General features: G+C 41.4%; 1 non-coding gene across 1 annotated transcript; it reads left to right on the plus strand.

The window, feature by feature from the left end:
- The first annotated feature begins 20,513 nt into the window (after positions 1–20,513).
- Positions 20,514–20,620, plus strand: LOC127110043 (small nucleolar RNA R71). Its single transcript, XR_007797281.1, has one exon. It is a non-coding gene; the product is annotated as a small nucleolar RNA R71 (small nucleolar RNA).
- The last annotated feature ends 654 nt before the right edge of the window (positions 20,621–21,274 follow it).

Raw genomic sequence — 21,274 nt, forward strand, 5'->3', positions numbered from 1 at the left:
ATAATATTTTCATGAACAAATAAACATTTCGTACAACAAGTGTGAAAAGGGCTCCCTAGGAGTACCTAGGACGTTTTGGGTGCCTAACACCTTCCCATTGCGTAATTAACCCCTTACCCAGTTCTCTGATCTTTTCATTAGTTTTCTATGTGTAAAACTTCTTAGGCTTTTGTTCGCTTTTTAGCCATTCCTTTGGATAAATAAAAGTGCGGTGGCGACTCGATTCTTTGTATGCTTTGCTTTTGATTTAATCAATAAATCATAAAGTGACGAATACACCGCTACAGAAAAGTGGCGACTCTGCTGGGGACTCATCTCCTTGGTGGTATTGCCTACTTTTCACCCTTGTTGTATGATATTTGTTTATTTGTTATTTGACATATTTTTGTACAATTTGGGATAACTGTATTGATTGTAATGATTGAATTGCTTGATATACAATTGCTTGCTTGCTTGGTGATCTCTGTGAGATGAGTTCTATACCCGAACTCGAGTGCACCTTAGGATAGGAGAATGGCATAGTCTTGTCAACTTGTGTGGAGTATTCCTTAACAAGTTGACTTGCGAATCCATTCACTTGGTGGAGGTCATGTTGGATTAATAATGTCACACAAGTTATTTGTGGTTAGGCATTATTCTTTCAATCATGTGCCTTAGAAGCCAAGGACCTTAGTTTACCAAGCCCATCTTGGCCTATTTTTAGGACGTAGTGCGGAGGTCGCTCAGATGTCAGATCTGAAGCGATTGTTACGCGATACTACACTCATAAGAGTCTCTCTTAAGAATATTTTTGGAATACGAGTATTCCTTCCTCCGATAATATCTGAAAGATGGGATGATGACTATGGGAACCTCTGGTAGAACATGTTCGGCAGGTTTAAACCCTAGTACACTCCCTTTGGGTGGTTCTTAACCGAGACTCCATGCTCGTGACTCTCAACAAACCCGTGATTCATGGTTGAGTCGTTCAGACATCCTTAATATCAATGGAACTTGGGTGTCGATAAGGTGAAAACCATAATCCACCAAAATGGATGATTGATATTAAGGATGATTGAGTCGGTTCATGTACCGTTAATATCAATGGAACTTGGGTGTCGATAAGGTGAAAACCATAATCCACCAAAATGGATGATTGATATTAAGGATACTATGAGCTTTCCCATGACCTTTGTCTGGTGTGATTTGCTTGATCCTTGAGTGTGATTGTTGCATTCAGGCACTCATGCATTCATCTGCATTCATGTCATCAGAAAAATCAGAAATTTTCAAGGAACTTAAAGGGTTTATTTGCAAAATTTTCAGACATGGAAAGACCAAAAAGGCATACAAAGAAGTACAGCTTTAGACAGCCCGATGTGAAAGAGTTAAGGAATCTGACATCTTATGTATTCGATCCCTTGGGTTTCAAAGCTCGTTATGGGAAGCTTCTGCCTCTATTGACTACTCAGGTTGACGAAGGGTTGATGAGTACTTTGGCTCAGTTCTATGATCCTCTGTATCACTGCTTCTCTTTTCCGGACTTTCAGTTGTTGCCTACGCTTGAGGAGTATGCTCATCTTGTGGGTATTCCTATTCTGGATCAGGTGCCGTTCAGTGGCTTAGAGAGTATTCCGACTTCTCGAGAGATCGCAGATTTGTTGCACATAGATGAATCCCTTATTGAAGCGCATATGACTACCAAAGGTGGAATTCAGGGTCTTCCTTCTGATTTCCTCATCGCTCAAGCTACTGTTTATGGGAAGGCCAGGAGTGAGGATGCATTTGAGGCTTTATTCGTGCTGCTCATCTATGGTTTGGTATTGTTCCCCAACATCGATAAATTTGTGGATGTGAACGCCATTAGGATCTTTTCAGTTCTTAATCCCGTTCCGACTCTGTTGGGTGATGCCTATTTCTCTTTGCATCTGAGGAAAGCAAATGGTGGAGGAGTTATTGTGTGTTGTTTGCCTCTGTTGTATAAGTGGTTTATTTCTCACTTACCGCAGACGGTCGCTTTCAAGGAGAACAAGGGATGTCTACGGTGGTCTCAGAGACTCATGTCTCTCACTAATGATGATATCTCTTGGTATGATCGCGTGTATGATACAGTTCAGATCATTGATTATTGTGGTGAATTCCCTAATGTGCCTCTTCTTGGTACATGTGGTGGGATCATCTACAATGCTATCTTAGCACGTCGTCAGCTTGGGTTCCCCCTAAAGGATAAACCTCATAACATTCTGTTAGAAGGTGTATTCTTTCAGGAGGGTAAAGATCCCCAAGGTCTGAAAGCCAGGATGGTCCGTGCTTGGCGCAAGATTCACAAGAAGGGTAGAAATGAGTTGGGTCCGAAGAACTGCATTGCTTTGGAGCCATATACTTCTTGGGACAGACAGAGAGCTTCTGAGTATCTGATGCCATATGATTATCCGAGACCTACACCGTTGGTTGTGGCTGGGCCTTCAACCCTCCCTAACCAAGATGTAGAGGAGTTGAGAGAAGAAGACCTTTCACGTGCCTGGATCCATGAAAGAGAAGAGTTGCTTCAGCAAATCAAGGAGAAGGACGCTCTGATCGAGTTTCTCGAGCATCAGGTCATAGATGATCCGAATGATACCTGGACTTCTCTGCTTCCTCAGTCTTCCAAGTTCTGGAAGAGGAAGTATGATCGACTTGCTAAGGAGAAAGCGGATATGGAAGCAGCATATGAGAGAGAGATCAAGAAGCTTTGTGTATCTCGTCTTCCAGCATCTCGAGCTTCTAGGGATCCATAGGATGTTTATTTTCCTTTTCCCTTGTAATAATCAAAAATGTTGTACTTCTTTGTCTCGAATATATATTTGATGAGATATTTTCCATATGCGATTAAATGCTTTAAATATTCAAAATTTGCAAATAAAACCCTAAAAGTTCCTTGAAATAAAAACAAAGCATATGCACGAGCATTGCATGCATCATTTTGCATAAGCAGGTTGTTCCGGTCTTCTTGTCCGTGGCCTAACTCTGTGCTCTTCATTTATTTTGAAGACAAGTTGACTCACCGGTACTATACCAGAGCCAATTCTGCAAGAGTGATGGATCAACTTGAACAAGAGAACAGAGAACTGAAAGAAGAGGTCGCTAGATTGGGTGCTCTGATGGAGCAATTGTTGGCTGCTCAACATCAACCTTCTCTGCCTCCTGCAACTCCTCTCCAGAGGACTGTTATATCAGAAGTTGTTTCGTCAACTGTGCCAGCTGCCAGTGCCCATTTTGTGCCGAATGCCATGCCAGCCGGGTTTCCGTGGGGTATGCCTCCTGGTTTCATGCCAGATATTCCAGCTCCTACTTTTGCTTCCATGTCGGCATCTAGCCCGGTCCTTGCAATGCCTCTTCCTGTCGTGCATACCATTCCCAGGGTAGACGACACCATCTATCATTCTGAGTCGTCTGAGGGCCCAGATGCTAATGAGAAGATGGACGCGATGAATGACCAATTCCTCGAGCTGCGAAAGGAATTGAAGACCCTCCGAGGGAAAGATCTGTTTGGCAAGTCTGCTGCTGAACTTTGCCTGGTTCCCGGTGTGAAGATTCTGGTCAAGTTCAAAGTCCCTGACTTTGAGAAATATAAGGGGAACACCTGCCCTCTCGCTCACCTGGTTATGTACGCCAGGAAAATGTCGACTCAGACAGATAATGATCAGCTTCTGATCCATTATTTTCAAGATAGTTTGTCCGGTGCGGCTTTTCGTTGGTATATAAGCCTTGATAGTGCAAACATCTGATCCTTCAACGATCTTGGCGAAGCCTTCGTCAAGCAATATAAATACAATGTTGATATGGCGCCTGACCGTGATCAACTCAGGGCCATGTCTCAGAAGGATAAAGAGACATTTAAGGAGTACGCCCAGAGGTGGCGAGAGTTAGCAGCTCAGATCACTCCTCCGCTGGAAGAGAAGGAAATGACTAAGATCTTCCTGAAGACTCTTAGTTCATTTTATTACGAGCGGATGGTTGCGAGTGCTCCCTCTGATTTCACCGAAATGGTGAACATGGGGATGCGTCTGGAGGAAGGTGTCCGTGAAGGACGGTTGGCTAAAGATGAGAGCTCTTCTAAACGGTATGGGGCGTTTAAGAAGAAAGATGGGGAGGCACATGCTGTGCAATCTCATGCTAAACCAAGAAGACCCTCTGTCAAGAGGAAGTCTGTGCGTCACGCCAGCAGTCAGCACCAGGTGGCTCATATAGCACCTGTTTTCAGAGATAATTCTCAGCAATATCAGCATCAGCAACAACCTCAGTATCAACAGCAACATCGTCCGCAGCAACAGGCTTACCAGCCTCGTGGCAGTACCAGTAACCAAGCCAATCTGAATTATGATAGGAAGAAGATCAGTTTCGATCCCATTCCTATGTCATATGCTGAGCTTTATCCTTCCTTGTTGGAGAGGAAATTGGTTACTCCCATGGAGCCTCCGGCTGTGCCTGCTAACCTGCAGTGATGGTACAAGCCCGATCAACATTGTGTTTATCATTCCGGTGCTCCGGGACCCAACATTGAGAACTGCTGTCCATTGAAAACTAAGGTTCAAGACCTTATGCGATGCGGCATCCTGAGCTTTGAGGACTCAGGCCCGAATGTTACGAAGAACCCATTGCCCGAGCATGGGAAATCAGTTAACATGGTCCAGGGTTGCCCTGGCAAGTATAAAGTCAAATATGTGAGTCATATTCGACAGTCATTGGTCGAGTTGCATCGTCTACTGTGTCAGTATAGTCACATGGAGCACGACCATGATAGATGCCGCATCTGTTCCGTCAATAGATTGGGTTGTCGCCAAGTGCGAAGAGAGCTTCAAGAGCTGTTGGATGAGGGTACCATTGAGATTCTGCAGAATCGAAATGTTGATGAAGACAAACCAGAAGTGAATGTTATTTCTCCTGTGTTCAAATTGCCCGAGCCTGTTGTCATCCGTTATGATGGTAGCAAGCCGAAGGTTTCTCCTTCCCTGGTAATCAAGCCTGCAGGCCCTGTGCCTTATTCTTCGGATAGAGCTATTCCTTTCCGATATAATCTCGTTGCTGTGGAAGATGGGAAGGAAGTGCCGTTGCCATCAACTTCCGTTGTTAATATTGCTGATGTGAGCGGACTGACCCGAAATGGTCGTGTGTTTTCAGCACCTAAGCCTCAGGCTAGAGCTGTTGCTTCTGATTCTGTTGAGCGCCCGGTTGAGACTGCTGTGAATGTTCAGAATCCGGCACTTGCTGTTGCCAAACCCTCCTCTGTACAAAAGACTCCTGTTTCTTCTGTTGGCCCGAGTGGCACTGTGAATGAAGAATGTGATGAGATGCTGAGGCTCATCAAGAAGAGTGAGTACAACGTTGTAGACTAGCTTCTACAAACGCCGTCCAAGATATCCGTATTATCTTTACTTCTGAATTCAGAACCCCATAGGGAGGCTCTGCAGAAAGTATTGGACCTGGCTTATGTCGATCATGATGTCACGATTGAACAGTTTGACAGTATCGTTGCAAACATTACTGCTTGCAACACTTTGAGTTTCTGTGACGTTGATCTCCCTGAGGAGGGAAGAGACCACAACATGGATCTACATATTTCTATGAATTGCAAGACCGACGCCATGTCCAATGTATTGGTGGACACTGGGTCATCTCTAAATGTATTGCCAAAGACCACTCTTTCGAGATTGTCATATCAGGGGCCTCCCATGAGGCAGAGTGGTGTTGTTGTGAAGGCTTTTGATGGGTCGCGTAAGACCGTGATTGGGGAAGTTGATCTCCCAATCAAGATTGGACCAAGTGATTTCCAAGTTACCTTCCAGGTTATGGATATCCACCCATCTTATAGTTGTCTCCTTGGTAGACCATGGATTCACGAGGCTGGCGCCGTGACATCCACCCTAGACCAGAAGCTGAAATTCGTCAAGAATAAGAAACTGGTTGTGGTAGGGGGAGAAAAGGCTCTCCTGGTTAGCCACTTGTCTTCTTTCTCATATATTGATGCTGAGGATGAAGTCGGAACGCCTTTCCAAGCTTTATCTGTTGTTGAGCCAATTGAGAAGAAGTCTCCTTCATTTGCTTCCTATCGTGATGTGAAACTGGCCATTGAATATGGTGCGGTTGCTGGTTTAGGAAAGATGATTGAGCTTGAAGATAACAAGTCCCGGGCTGGCATTGGCTATTCTTCTGGGGCATTCAACGAGCAAGGTCTGTTCAAGAGTGGAGGTTTCATCCATGCTGATCAACCTGAGGAAGCTGCTGCTATCTTGGAAGAAGATGCAGAGGATTTGAGCAACTTCATCATACCTGGTGGTGTCTGCCACAATTGGGTCGCTGTAGATGTTCCTACAGTCATTCATAGATCAGAGTAATGGTTCACTTTGTTCAAAACCCTTCTCCCATGCCAAAAGGAGAAGTGATGACCTTGTTGGCAGCATTTATACAATGATATTTCATCCAATTAATGCATTGTTAAACATTTGTTTTCCATTTGTTTTCACTTTTTGCTTTTGCATGAAATCAGTGATCACAAAAAACCATAAAAACAGGAATAAAAGCAACCTTTTCATCTGCATAATGGTTTGCTTGTTTAAATTCTAAAGTCTTTTTATTATCCAAAATCATTATGCAGGTTGATTCTAAAACCCATTGAACATAATGATCCAACGCCATCTCCCAATTTTGAATTCCCTGTATTTGAGGCAGAGGAAGATGATGTTGAAGGGATTCCTGATGAGATTACCCGTCTCCTTGAGCACGAGAAGAAGATCATTCAGCCGCACCTCGAAGATCTTGAAACAGTCAACTTGGGGTCTGAAGATTGTGTTCGTATGGTGAAGATTGGGGCACTTCTTGAAGAGTCTGTCAAGAAGGGGTTGATCAGTTTGCTACGAGAATATTCCGATATCTTTTCTTGGTCGTATGAAGACATGCCGGGTCTAGATACAGATATTGTGCAACATTTTCTGCCTTTGAAGCCTGAGTGCGTGCCTGTGAAGCAGAAGCTCAGAAGAACTCATCCAGATATGACAGTGAAGATCAAAGAGGAAGTTCAAAAGCAAATTGATGCGGGGTTTCTGGTGACTTCTACATATCCTCAATGGGTGGCCAATATTGTTCCTGTGCCTAAAAAAGACGGAAAAGTCCGTATGTGTGTTGATTACAGAGATTTGAATAAAGCTAGTCCTAAAGATGATTTTCCTCTACCACACATTGATATGTTGGTAGACAATACAGCTAAATTCAAAGTCTTTTCCTTTATGGACGGATTTTCCGGTTATAATCAAATTAAGATGGCACCCGAGGATATGGAGAAGACAACATTCATCACACCTTGGGGAACATTCTGTTATGGAGTGATGCCCTTCGGATTGAAGAACGCCGGAGCCACGTATCAACGTTCTATGACTACCTTGTTTCATGATATGATGCACAAGGAGATAGAGGTCTATGTTGATGATATGATTGCTAAGTCCCGAACGGAAGTTGAACATGTTGAGCATTTGTTGAAGCTTTTTCAGCGTTTGAGGAAGTTTAGACTTCGCCTGAATCCGAACAAATGTACATTTGGAGTCCGTTCCGGCAAGTTGTTGGGTTTTGTTGTCAGCGAAAGAGGTATTGAAGTTGATCCTGCAAAGGTCAAAGCAATACAAGAGATGCCTGCGCCCAAAACTGAAAAGCAAGTCCGAGGTTTTCTTGGCCGCTTGAATTATATTTCCAGATTTATATCCCACATGACTGCCACATGTGCGCCGATATTCAAGCTCCTCCGGAAAGATCAATCTCATGATTGGACCGAGGATTGCCAGAAAGCTTTCGACAGTATCAAAGAATATCTGTCTGAACCTTCGATTTTGTCTCCGCCTGTAGAAGGAAGACCTTTGATTATGTATTTGACTGTTCTTGAAGACTCGATGGGTTGTGTACTCGGTCAACAAGATGAATCAGGGAAGAAAGAATATGCTATCTACTACCTCAGTAAGAAGTTTACTGATTGTGAGTCTCGATACTCTATGCTTGAGAAGACGTGATGTGCTTTGGCTTGGGCTGCTAAGCGTTTGCGCCAGTACATGATAAATCATACAACTTGGTTGATATCCAGAATGGATCCAATCAAGTATATTTTCGAGAAGCCTGCTTTAACCGGGAGGATTGCCCGTTGGCAGATGTTGTTGTCTGAGTATGATATTGAGTATCGAGCTCAGAAAGCTATCAAAGGTAGTATCTTGGCTGACCATTTAGCGCACCAGCCGATTGAAGATCATCAGTCTGTTCAGTATGACTTCCCAGATGAGGAGATTCTGTATTTGAAAATGAAAGATTGTGATGAGCCTACACTTGATGAAGGTCCGGAACCTGGTTCCAGATGGACGATGGTGTTTGATGGCGCTGTGAATCAGTACGGGAATGGAATTGGGGCAGTAATCATTACTCCTCATGGCACGCATATTCCTTTTATAACAAGGCTAACTTTCAAATGCACGAATAATATGGCTGAGTATGAGGCCTGTATTATGGGACTGGAAGAATGTATTGATTTGAGAATCAAACATCTTGATGTGTATGGTGATTCGGCCCTGGTTGTCAATCAGATCAAGGGTGAATGGGAGACGAATCAGCCTGGTCTCATTCTGTATAGAGATTATGCGAGGAGGATTTCAACGTTCTTTACTGAAGTTGACTTTCATCATATTCCTCGAGAAGATAATCGGATGGCAGATGCTCTTGCTACGCTTGCTTCCATGATTGTAGTCAAGTATTGGAATGAAGTTCCCAATATCACCGTGATGCGCTTGGATAGACCAGCTCACGTGTTTGCGGTGGAAAAAGTGAATGATGATAAGCCTTGGTATTTTGATATCAAGAATTTCCTCCAGAACCAGGTCTACCCACCTGGGGCGTCTGTGAAAGATAGGAAAACATTGAGAAGGTTGTCAGGCAGTTTCTACCTCAGTGGTGAAGTGTTGTATAAGAGAAATTTTGACATGGTTTTGCTCAGATGCGTGGATAAACATGAAGCAAACCTGTTGATGACTGAGGTCCATAAGGGTTCATTTGGTACTCATTCCAATGGACATGCCATGGCTAGAAAGATGTTGAGAGCAGGCTACTATTGGCTGACAATGGAGTCTGACTGCTGCAAATATGTGAAGAAATGCCACAAGTGTCAGATTTATGCGGATAAGATTCATATCCCTCCGACACTTCTGAATGTGATTTCATCACCATGGCCTTTCTCTATGTGGGGAATTGACATGATCGGCATGATTGAACCGAAGGCGTCCAATGGGCACAGGTTTATTCTCGTAGCAATTGACTACTTCACCAAATGGATTGAAGCCGCATCGTATGCGAATGTGACCAGACAGGTGGTTATGAAGTTTATTAAGAATCAACTCATATATCGTTATGGTGTGCCAGACAAGATCATTACTGATAATGGATCTAACTTGAACAACAAGATGATGAAAGAACTGCGTAGTGAGTTCAAGATTGCACATCATAATTCTTCTCCTTATGGACCCAAAATGAATGGGGCTGTTGAAGCTGCTAATAAGAACATCAAGAAGATTATCCAGAAGATGGTTGTTACGTACAAAGATTGGCATGAGATGCTGCCATTTGCTTTACATGGTTATCGTACATCCGTCCGCACTTCAACAGGGGCAACCCCTTTCTCTCTTGTATATGGCATGAAGGATGTGCTCCCCATGGAGGTTGAGATCCCATCAATGAGATTCTTGATGGAAGCCAAGTTGACTGAGGCTAAATGGGTTCAGAGTCGTTACGACCAACTGAATTTGATTGAAGAGAAGCGATTGAATGCCATGTGCCATGGTCAGTTATATCAGCAGAGAATGAAGAAAGCATTCGATAAGAAGGTCAAGCCTCGTGTGTTTCGAGAAGGTGACCTCATGCTCAAGAAAGTCTTGTCTTTCGCGCCCGATTCCAGGGGCAAGTGGACTCCAAACTATGAGGGTCCATATGTTGTCAAGAGAGCCTTTTCAGGCGGAGCTTTGATGCTTACAACAATGGATGGGGAGGATTTCACTCGTCCTGTGAATTCAGATGCAGTCAAGAAATACTTTGCCTAAAAAAAGTATGCAAAAGAAAAACAGAATAGCTCGCTAAGTTGAAAACCCGAAAGGGAGGCTTAGGCAAAAATGAGCGTCTCGGTGGAGAACCCGAAAGGGTGATCCAGGCAAAAGTTAGAGACATGAAAAAAGAATATTTGCATCCCGCTAGATTGAGTACCTCACCCTGGGGAAATCTAGGCGAAATTTAGGGATTTGGCAAGTAACTGCATCCTGACAAGACTTTCTGTTCCACAGCCGTCTTTTCGTCAGAGATTCTCGATTCGTCGTCGACTGAAGCTTCGAATACATCGAGATTCAAATTGGTAGAGAAAGGATCATTATGTTCAATGTGGCCCTCTTCCAATATATATCACTGATTTCAAATTTGTACAGATCTATGGAGTCTTGCCATTTGCAGACTACCATTCCATCAAATCAATTTGAGCTTTTTATCCAATTATTTGCACTCTTATTTGTTTCAATTCAACAAATGTTTTGCATGTTTTAATTGATAAAATGTCATTGTTTTAAACAAACATAAAAATTTTCAAATTGATGTTTTAAACAAAGTGAACATTCACAATGATGAAAGGATACCTAAGAATTTCTCAGTGCTCTCCCGAGGGTGGCATGATTTCCAACAGGTAAGACATGTGTTCATATTCCTGGCATGGCTGTATCCTTTTTCTCCAAATTGTTGTTGGGGTTGTTCCCCAAGCAGAGCTTTTGTTGGGGTTGTTCCCCAAGCAGAGTGTTTGTTAGGACTTCACAGTCCTCTCCAACAGTTTTTCTCCCCAGCATGGGTGCTTTCCTTTGGAAGATTCAGTAGTAGGTAGTTTGAGACCCCGGTACCCCATCACTCTCCCCAGTGCAGTCGCCAGCGGAGTTGTTGCTTCTCTCCTCGGCACTGTCGCCAGGGTTGTTGATATGATATACTGCATTTGATGCTATATCTCCCCATCGGAGTGCTTGTTGAGGTTTTCCACCTCTTATTCCTTCAACAGAGCAGTGTTTATTTCCCTCATGCAGTTGTTGGGTTTCTCTTGGAAGGTTCAGCATTTGGTGGTTGATCCCCAGCTTTCCTCCTCATCCCATGTGGATTCCCCCAGTGGATTCCCTAGTGAAGACGCCAGTAGATTTGTGGTATGGTGGATTGCATAGGTGATATTCCCTTTTATCCCCCAGAGTCCCTTACAGAGTCAGGGTCCCCACCGGAGTTTGTTTTCCCCAGTTGGGTCGGTTGGTGACCTATCATCCATAGATTTGGTTGATTCCCTGATGCTTTTTGATCCCCAGTAGAGTGGCTTATTGCAGAATCTACTTGTGTGATCTATTTTTCCCTCAGTGGGTTTATCCCCGATGGAATGGCTGACATTGTGCCCAGTAGAGTTGCTTGTGCAGTTAGATTCTACATGGATGACCTGTTCTCCCTTTGTGGGTTGTTCCCCAGTGGAGTTATTTGGAAGTTGCTTTCGTGACAGTTCTCGCCTGTGTAGTGAACTTATGTTTCCCAGTTGATACTGAGAATCTCCCTGCAGATATCTTGGGATTTCTCTAGTTTCCCCAACAGATTTGTCTTTGTGGCCGTTGTTGCCTGTTGTGACTTTCTGTTCCCCAGTTGGGTTGATTGGTGATCCATCACTCAGAGATTTTGTGATATTTTCGGATCTTTTGCCTCCCCGCAGATCTTTGCTTTTCAGCTTGAAGATCTCCAGCAAATTGGCTCTCCAGTTGGATTTCTTGGTTTTTCCCTCTGGAAATGTAGTACCGGGCGTTTGATCCCTGGATCCTGTTTGTGTTAGATATGTCTGTTTTGTCAGCATTCATCAAACATAAATCACGCATATTCATGCATACTCATAAACATTCGGATATTCATGATTGCATTTTTCTGCCATATATCTCTTGTTTGTTGTCTCATGCTATGGCTGATATAGATCTCTCCAATAGATCTCCCAAGCAGATGTCGGGTGTTTAATCTCAATATAGAGTCCGCCCCATAAGCAGAAAGTGTTTGTCTTTCCTTCTGCAGTTCCCCACTGAGATATATCCTCGTGGACGACGGTTTCTTTCGTTTCCTCCCAACACATATATTGGGATGGATTTTCCTATTGAGTTATATCCTCATTAGGATGAGTCTTGATTCAGTCTGTCTTTTTAGTTTGACCCTGAATTGGCGTTTGTCAACTGTTTCTTGTGCTTCCCTGTGGAATAAATGAATGAATTGCCCAGTAACCGGCAAAAATTCTTTTTTTATCCTCAGTGGAGTTTGGGCCTCTACCCTCATACCGGTAGTTGTAAGTCCTATGTTCCCTCTTCTTGGCGGAATTTATGGTCATATACCTTTTATTCCTCAGCAAGAGTTGATGGTTTTCTACCTATTAGTCGGTAGTCGTAAATCCTAGTTTTTCTGCTCTTCAGTAGTTTGTGGTTTGTTAAAAACCCTATTTTTGTTCCCGTGCGGATTTGTGATTTCCTTCATTCCCCACGCGGAGTTGTTTGGTTTCCTACCCCGTATTCGGTAGATGTAAACCTTATCTTTTATCCTCATCAGAGTTTTGGCCACTACCCCGTATTCGGTAGTTGTAAGTCCCATCTCTTTTCCCCTAGCAGATGTAACCTTTGTGGTTCGTTCTGGTTGATGGTGGATTTTGTGGTCTTCTACCCAGTATTCGGTAGTTGTAAATCCTATATTGTTGTGGTTTTATTCCCAACGGAGTCTGTGCTTTTTGTGGATAGTTGCCGGATGCATCTTCTACCCCGTATCTGGTAGTTGTAAACCCTAATTTCTCCCCTTTGCAGAGTTAACCTTGTTGTTCATCCTAACCGATGATGGTTACTCTTTGTGGTTATCTTCATCCAGTATTCGATGTGATATTCCTCCCTTGCTTCTGGATAATTGCCTTTTGCTAGCAATTGTATCCCCAGCAAATCTTCTTCTGGATAATTGCCGTTTGCCTGCAATTTTATCCCCTTTGAAGTCGCCAGCAAGTCCTTGTGGATAATTGTTGTTTATGCAATTCATCCCCAGCGGGTCTTCTTTCATTTACCCTTTTGCTTGGTAATGATTGTTGCTCCCTTTGATTGGTCATCATTATATACCTAGTTTTGGTATCCCGATGCCTTTCTTTTCGGTCGATTTATCCTTTATTAACCCAGTAACCGGTTGTGGATAATCTTCCATGCGAGTATGTTATTCACGTTCTGACAGTAATGGATAATATATCTCATGCACTCTTCAGTCGAAGCCTGTTGTGTTTCCCCAGTCGAGTAAGATTCGTTTTTCCTTCGTGGAATCGAATATTCTTTGTTTCTTGGATAATTGCCGGATGCTTGCAATTTATCCCCTGTGAGTTATCTTTCGTTTACCCTGTTGTTGCGGTATCAATTGTCTCTCTTTTTGGTTGACCACCTATTATATACCCTGTAACCGGTATCTCTGGTGTCTCTTCCTTTTCGAGTATATTATTCATGTTCTGACGGTAATGAGTAGTATATCTCTTTCACTCTTTGGTTGGAATCCTTTGTTGATCTTCCCCAACTGAGTAAGATTCGTATTCTTTGTAGAATCGAATATCCATCCTTTGACAAAGTTTGTGTTTTGGATGATGAGTGTCTTGGCATATATACCAATTCATGTTTTCGGTAGGTCACCTATTATATACCCAGTAACCGGTATCCCTGGTGTTTCCTTCCATGCGAGTATATTGTCTACGTTCTGACGGTAATAGATAATATATCTCATGCGAGTATTCTATCCACGTTCTAACGGTAATGGATATTATATCTCATGCGCTCTTTGGGTTTGTGTCCCCAGTTGAGTAAGATTCGTTTTCCTGTTGTGGATTCGAATGTCCATCCTGTAAAGTCGATTTGCTTTTTCAAGCCCTCCTTTCGGATGATGAGTGTCTTGGCATATATACCAATTCACGCTTTGGTCGGTCACCTATTATATACCCAGTAACCGGTATCCCTGGTGTTCCTTCCTTTCTGCTTCCTATTATGACCTTGGTCCCCTGTGGAGTCAGATTTTCCTGAGTTGATGTACCTTTTTCAGGTCTTTCTCAGATGTTTGGTTGATTGATATCTCTCACCCTTATACCGGTCTTAGATATTCATTCTTCCTGAGTTTGTTACCCTTATACCGGTAACACCTCATTCTTTGTTGCTTCTCCAGGAGAGTCTCTTTGTTAGACCTTCTCCAATGGAGTTTCCGTTGTGATTTTTACCCCGGTGTTGTATTGGCGTTCCCCAATATATGCAATTTTCCCCGGCAGGGAGGTTCTTTGTGAATCTCTCCCTTGGTCCGAGTCCGGATTTTTATCCGAAGTATCCTTTGTGGATAGTTTGAGTCAGCTTGTGTCTTTCCAATGGATGTGTCTTCCTTTGGGATTCTTTCTTTTCCCCAGTTTGAGTCCTTTACTTCCCCAGTGAGGTCTCCGGTCCAGTCGTGTCTTGTTCACGCCGTGTCAGTTTTACCCTAATTCATAGTCGTGTTCTGCTCACGCATTCTTTTTCTTATCCCCATGAGAGTCCTGTTAGAGTCTCCGTTCCTGGTGAGTGTATTACTCCGATGGATCGTCTTTTCTTATTTGTGGACTCATATTCCCCATAGAGTTTTGTTTCTTTTGCATACATACATCTGCATCATGAGGTCTCTTAGGGACCAAAATTTGTCTCATTACTGTTATTTAAGCCCATTCTACCGCGTCGAGATGAAGATTTCTAAACTTCACCTCTCCGGATAGAATGACCTTAAATAGGGGCATCTGTAAGACCCCAATTTTGTCCCTAAGATCCCTCATGGTATCATATCATACCATATCATTGCCTCAAGGATCATTGTACACCTTGCTTCCTTCCCTATGGGTGGGTTATCTTTTTGAGAGTGGTTCTTGATCACCAAGCATGTTTTGCATTTGTATATCATTGTTTTTCCTTTTATCACTAACCAAAAGTACAAAAATATGTCATCTAACCCTGGTCTTGCAGATGAAGCAATCACAGGTTAAGAAAGTCAAAGGCAGTCATTGAGCAATAGATGGTGGCCATTCTTGAGAATTTGGATACCACAGTCATTATCAAGACTTCATATGAGCCATGATATCATTTTGAATCAAAATCCCAAGTGGTAGAGGCTTGAATTTCATCAGAACATTGCCAGGTCAACTGGAGGCCTAGGAAGTCAACTGCTCAGTCAACTGTGGATTTGGAGGTGGGAAGTGATTAGAAATACTTCATTCATGTTCAAACAAGTCTCATTTGACATTTCAAACATCAACATTGAAGAAAATAAAGTCAGGTCAAAACTTTCCAAAAATAGAAAGTGACCTATAATTCAAAATTGCCAAAAATGGAAAGGTTTTAACCTAACTTCAACTTCAAATTACATCACCAAAAAAGCTTCAAATGAAATTTTGTTGAACATGAAAGTTGTAGATCTTTCTCTCCCATTTCCAAAAGGTCCAAGATCATCAATTTCTCATGTGTGGTTAAGGAGATATGATCAAAACATGGCAAGGTGTACATGGAGATTCAAATGGGCATAACTTCTCAACCATAGCTCCAATTCAAGTGGCTCTTTTTTGTACATTCTTCTCTTGACTTCTACTTTCCAAATCATGCATTGAATTTCATGAATTATTATCACATGAACATTTGGTATTTCACTTGATTTTGGAGGGAATTTTTGAAATTTAAAATTGGCCAATTATTTGAACATTCTAACATTGCCAATAGCTCCAAAATGTTTTTTTAAGTGAAATTGAAGCATTTTCGTGTACTGTTCACCATGCATTTTCATGCATGAGGTGAATTTGCTAATTTGCACTTACACCCTCATTTTGCTAATCCACTTTGCCATTTGCTTAAACATGATTAAGGGATGATTAACACAGCATATATATAGTAAATCCTAACTGTTTCTGCAAAAACAACATCACAATTTTCAGATCTAGATCTAGAATACCAAATTTTTCTCTCAAAATTTTCTTCCAATTTCTTCATTTCCAATCCATTCCTCTTGCTTAATCCTTGTGTTTGAGTTGTTCTTGAGCAGGATCATCCATAGAACCAGTAGAAATCGTGCAAGGTTGGAGCATTTGCAAAGCTTGAAGCTACAATGGCAGATCCAAATTCTTGCAAGTTCGTGTGCAATTGAGCTTTAATTCCTCTTCCAATCATCCATACAAGAGTTCTAGAGGAGATTTTGAGCACTGCAAGGCTTGAACAACACCAAATCCAGTTCTGCTTCTACAAGAGGTTACAAATTGCATCTCATAATTTTGATTTTCATTGCCATATTATGATAGATCTTGTGATGCTGAGTAGTTTAGGCTTTGAATCGTGTGAATCCATGTTGAATTGAGTGAGAACTGGCTGTTTAAAGTTTTGACAATGAATCTTCCTTGCTTCGATCCATACGTGTTGTGATGTTTCTTGATGAATTGTTTATGGATTCATGTTGTATGATAGAAGATCTTTACAATGATGTGCTTGATTTGCAATTCTGGACATGTTGATATTTTCGGGAAATTCGAGTATGAAGATCTTCAAGATCTTCATCATGTTCATAGTCACCTGCATTTTTCCTGCGAATTTTGTTGCAACCTTCATACCGTTACCTGCGAATTTTGCTACGTGTTCATCGCCTTTACCTGCGGATTATGCATGCACGTGTACTTAGGGTTTGTACCAAAACGGCTGCGTTTCAGTTGGCGCGCTTCAGTTTAAATTGAGCCTCACTTCGATTCCAACTTGTGCCATTATTTCAAAAATGCTTCATATTATTTGTTTTCCCTCCATTATTTCTATTACATGCTTCATCATTTTATTTAATTTCTCTTCATCTTTCAAAAAATCCAAACAAATTGAATAATGATCCAAAAAATATGTGGTTTTTTGCATGATGTCACATTTTCTGTCTATTATTTTTTGGTTATTTTTCCATAAATTGTGCATGGCTGGTTTTTGTTTTGCCCTAGGGTTCTTGTACATGTATCATATCTTGACATTGCCTTGCCATATCTTTTCTGAAATGCTGAGATTTTATCCAATGAATCTGAAAATTTGCATGATGAAACTAGACATCTTGATTGACATTTTGGTGTTGATTTGGTATTTTTACCATTTGTGGTTTCTGTTTTATGATCATGTGAACGTTGGTGTGACAATTTGTGTCACACCTTTGCTTGTTCATCTTATGTGATGTGATTACCCTATCAAATGAATTCCAATTGTTTTGATTTTTTGCATGATGCATATTATGGATGTTGTGATTGAGCATGAATTTTCTGGGAATTATTTGATTGATTTCTGTTTTGATTGAGATTTTTCATTCTGGTTGGTCACATTTGTGCTTTAAAATAGTCTTGAACTTCAATTGATCATGAAATGATCTTGGTATATGATATTGATGTGAGACCTTTTGGATTGTTTCAAGATGTGTTTGAAGTTGATTCATGTTAATTTTCAGCTTCTGTTTTGAATTTTTTCTCCATCTTTGACCCTAGGCTTTGACCTAGTGGTTTGCCTCTCATGTTTGAGCTTTGTTTTCAGGTTGAACATCCAAGTTATATGGTTCATGATGCTCCATCATTTGAGCATTTGATGTTTGCCTTTGACTACTAACATTGTGTGTTTTGTAGGGTTGTTAACTCATTTGAGCTTGACTTGTGGCTTATGCCCTTTGCTTATTGGGCTTGACTGTTGATATTAACTGTTGGTTTTTGTCTGTATAGTTGTACTAATTTGTTTGATGTTTCCACAGGTACATAAGTTGCTTAAGTTCATTTTGAACTTGCTTTTGCTTGGTTGCTTAACCACTTAGGTATAACCTCTCTTCTTCATGTAGTCTGGAAGACCTGTCCTGTTATGTGGGCAGGCACCTGTCTGAAGTCCTCCTTAAGAGGCAATGCTTGTGATTGTTTACTCTTTATGCCAAGCAAGAAAAGTCCTCTTATGAGGCAATTGGTAGATAAAAGAGATGTGTAGTCCATCTCCTACTATTCAGTGTGTCATCCCTTTGCTCACATAACATGTTGATGCATTGTGGATATTAACCCAAGATCTTATAGAGTCATATCATTTGTGGAGAAGAGTTCCAACTTTCTGAACTCCCACACATTCTATTGTTTAAAGCTCACCCAGGCCAGGGATAAGAGCTATGAGGCACACCCTTCATCTCCATTTCATCTGCTTCACCCTAACTCTCAATGTTAGGGTTAAGAGCACAACATACCCCATTCCAGTTGACTTTAAAGTCCAACCTTGCTTGAGCCTAATTGCTTGTATGTAGTGTGTGCTAATTGACTTGTTTATTTGCTTACTTGATTCATCTGTGCATATTTGCTTAAGTGTGCCTTTGTGCATTTATCATCATCATTTGTATATCATTTCATAAACTTTGCTTTATAGCATTTTTGCTTTGTCCATGAAGGAGACAAGCATAAGTCTATTACTTGGCAGTTGTTCCTATGATATGGTGAGAGACTAGTATAAGTCCATTGATTGGCATCTGGTATCATTGTTTTGTTTTAGGAGATTGGTGTAAATCCATTGATTGGTATCCGGTATCCATGTTTGTTTGTGAGACTAGTGTAAGTCTATTGATTGGCATCTGGTATCTTTGTTTTGTTTTAGGAGATTGGTGTAAATCCATTGATTGGTATCCGGTATCCACCTTTGTTTGTGAGACTAGTATAAGTCCATTGATTGACATCTGGTATCATTGTTTTGTTTTAGGAGATTGGTGTAAATCCATTGATTGGTATCCGGTATCCATGTTTGTTTTGTGAGATTGGTATAAGTCCATTGATTGGCATCCGGTATCCATTTCATTTGCTTATTTGCTTTGTTGCCTTATTCCAAAGGAATCACTTGAATCATCTACATATGATTTCAAGAGGTGAACATCTAAGAAGTTTCACTCCCTCACCTATCCATCCTTTTGTTTCTTTAAACCTCCATTTGCATGTTAATCCAAACCTGAAAAATATTGTGCAAACATTCTCATTTGTTTTCAAATTAGAAACCTAGGCTTTAGGCCTTTGATTTTTCAAACTCCATTTCATAATACTTCTTTGAATTGAATTCTAATCATACTTTGACCACTCTTTTGTGAATAAATCCTAATTGGTTAATCCAACTCATTCAATTGTTTTGTGGCTTTGTCCATTCTTGATAAGTTTTCATACATTAGCCATAGGTTCGATTTATCCTAGTTGGTTGATATTAATCTCACCTTCTTGTCCTTAGTGATTGAATTGTAAGACTTCCTTTCTTATTATAGGGTTAACCCCTCACTAGCAAGTTGAAGCTTTTCTCACATGGTGGACTTGTTGTTTGTATAAGGTTGAGTTTTCTCCCGTGGATGACGAAAGACCTTAGGGCTTTTGTTTAAAATGAACCCACTCATATTTTGGAAATCTTTTAGCCGAACTACGGCGTTTTGATCCTTACCTTCCATGGAAAGGTACGTAGGCAACGGGTTCATCCGTTCAAACACAAAAATAATAAAATTGTACATTCTTTTCTCATCTTCCCAATCATGTTTGCACAATAATATTTTCATGAACAAATAAACATTTCGTACAACAAGTGTGAAAAGGGCTCCCTAGGAGTACCTAGGACGTTTTGGGTGCCTAACACCTTCCCATTGCGTAATTAACCCCTTACCCAGTTCTCTGATCTTTTCATTAGTTTTCTATGTGTAAAACTTCTTAGGCTTTTGTTCGCTTTTTAGCCATTCCTTTGGATAAATAAAAGTGCGGTGGCGACTCGATTCTTTGTATGCTTTGCTTTTGATTTAATCAATAAATCATAAAGTGACGAATACACCGCTACAAACTCCTTGTTTTGTTGGGTTTGAGCGATGATAAAATTTTCCATAATTTTCTCAAGGCTCGGCTTTGGTGGTATAGGTTGCATAGGTTGATTTGATCTTGGGGCTTGATAACTAGGTCTCGGAGGTGCATTATTTTGGATAGGGTTATTGTTTTTATAGGAGAAGTTAGGGTGATTCCTCCATCCAGGATTATAGGTATTCGAGTATGGGATCCCTTGGTGTAGTTCACTTGCTCGGAGTGGGTTTTATTCAATAGACTGCATTCTGCAGATTGGTGTCCTTGGGTTCCATATATCTCACAATCCGACGAAACTACGGCTACAATATTCGGGTTCGTGTACATATGCTCGACTTTGAGGGCTAATGCGTCCATTTTAGCTTGCATCATGTCTATAGAGCTCAGTTCATGCACTCCTCCTTGGGCTTCCTTCTTCTCAACTGTCGCTCGTTCGACTCCCCATGATTGATGGTTTTGGGCCATGTCTTCGATGAGGGCACTAGCTTCAAGGTAAGGTTTGTTCATCAGAGCACCGCCTGCGGCAGCGTCGATGGTCATCTTTGTGTTATAATGAAGTCCATTATAGAAGGTTTGAATGATTAACCAGTTTTCTAAACCATGATGTGGGCATGCTCGTAACAACTCTTTATATCTCTCCCAAGCTTCGAACAACGATTCTCCTTGGTTTTGGGTAAATCTAGTTATATGGTTTCGAAGAACGGCGGTCTTACTCGGGGGAAAATATCTAGCAAGAAAAACTCTTCTAAGGTTATCCCAAGTCGTAATGGAATTGGGTGGAAGGGAATCTAACCATGATAGGGCTTTATCTCTGAGGGAAAAAGGAAATAGTCTTAAACGTATTGCCTCAGGAGAAGCTCCATTGGTTTTAAAAGTATCTTCTAATTGAAGAAATATTTTTAGATGTTGGTTAGGGTTCTCGGTAGCGAGACCCGCGAATTGTCTCTGTTGCACTAGTTGCAACAGGGATGGTTTAAGTTCAAAATTATTGGCTGGGATGATTGGGTTTACTATACTAGAACTAGGTTCTTCATTAGATGGTTGAGCGAAGTCCTTAAGAGGTCTTTGGTTTTGATCTTCGGCCATAGCTCTCTTAATTCTATGAAAGAATAAACGTGCGCGAGTGTAACGTTCAGGTTCCGCCAGAGGGTTTACTAAGCTTAAACTTCCGGTACTGCGAGTTCTTCGTATTGACCAGCGGGAAATAACCTAAGTCTAAATGATATAACAACAGGGATATGAAATTTGACGAAATTGGTCCTCGGCAACAGCGCCAAAAACTTGATGCGGTGTTTTTAGCAAGTATACGAACACGTCAGAGTAATATAAAAGATTGTCGAATCCACAGAGACCAAG

Source organism: Lathyrus oleraceus, chromosome 7, assembly GCF_024323335.1.
Source record: "Lathyrus oleraceus cultivar Zhongwan6 chromosome 7, CAAS_Psat_ZW6_1.0, whole genome shotgun sequence".
Classification (NCBI taxonomy): Eukaryota; Viridiplantae; Streptophyta; class Magnoliopsida; order Fabales; family Fabaceae; genus Lathyrus; species Lathyrus oleraceus.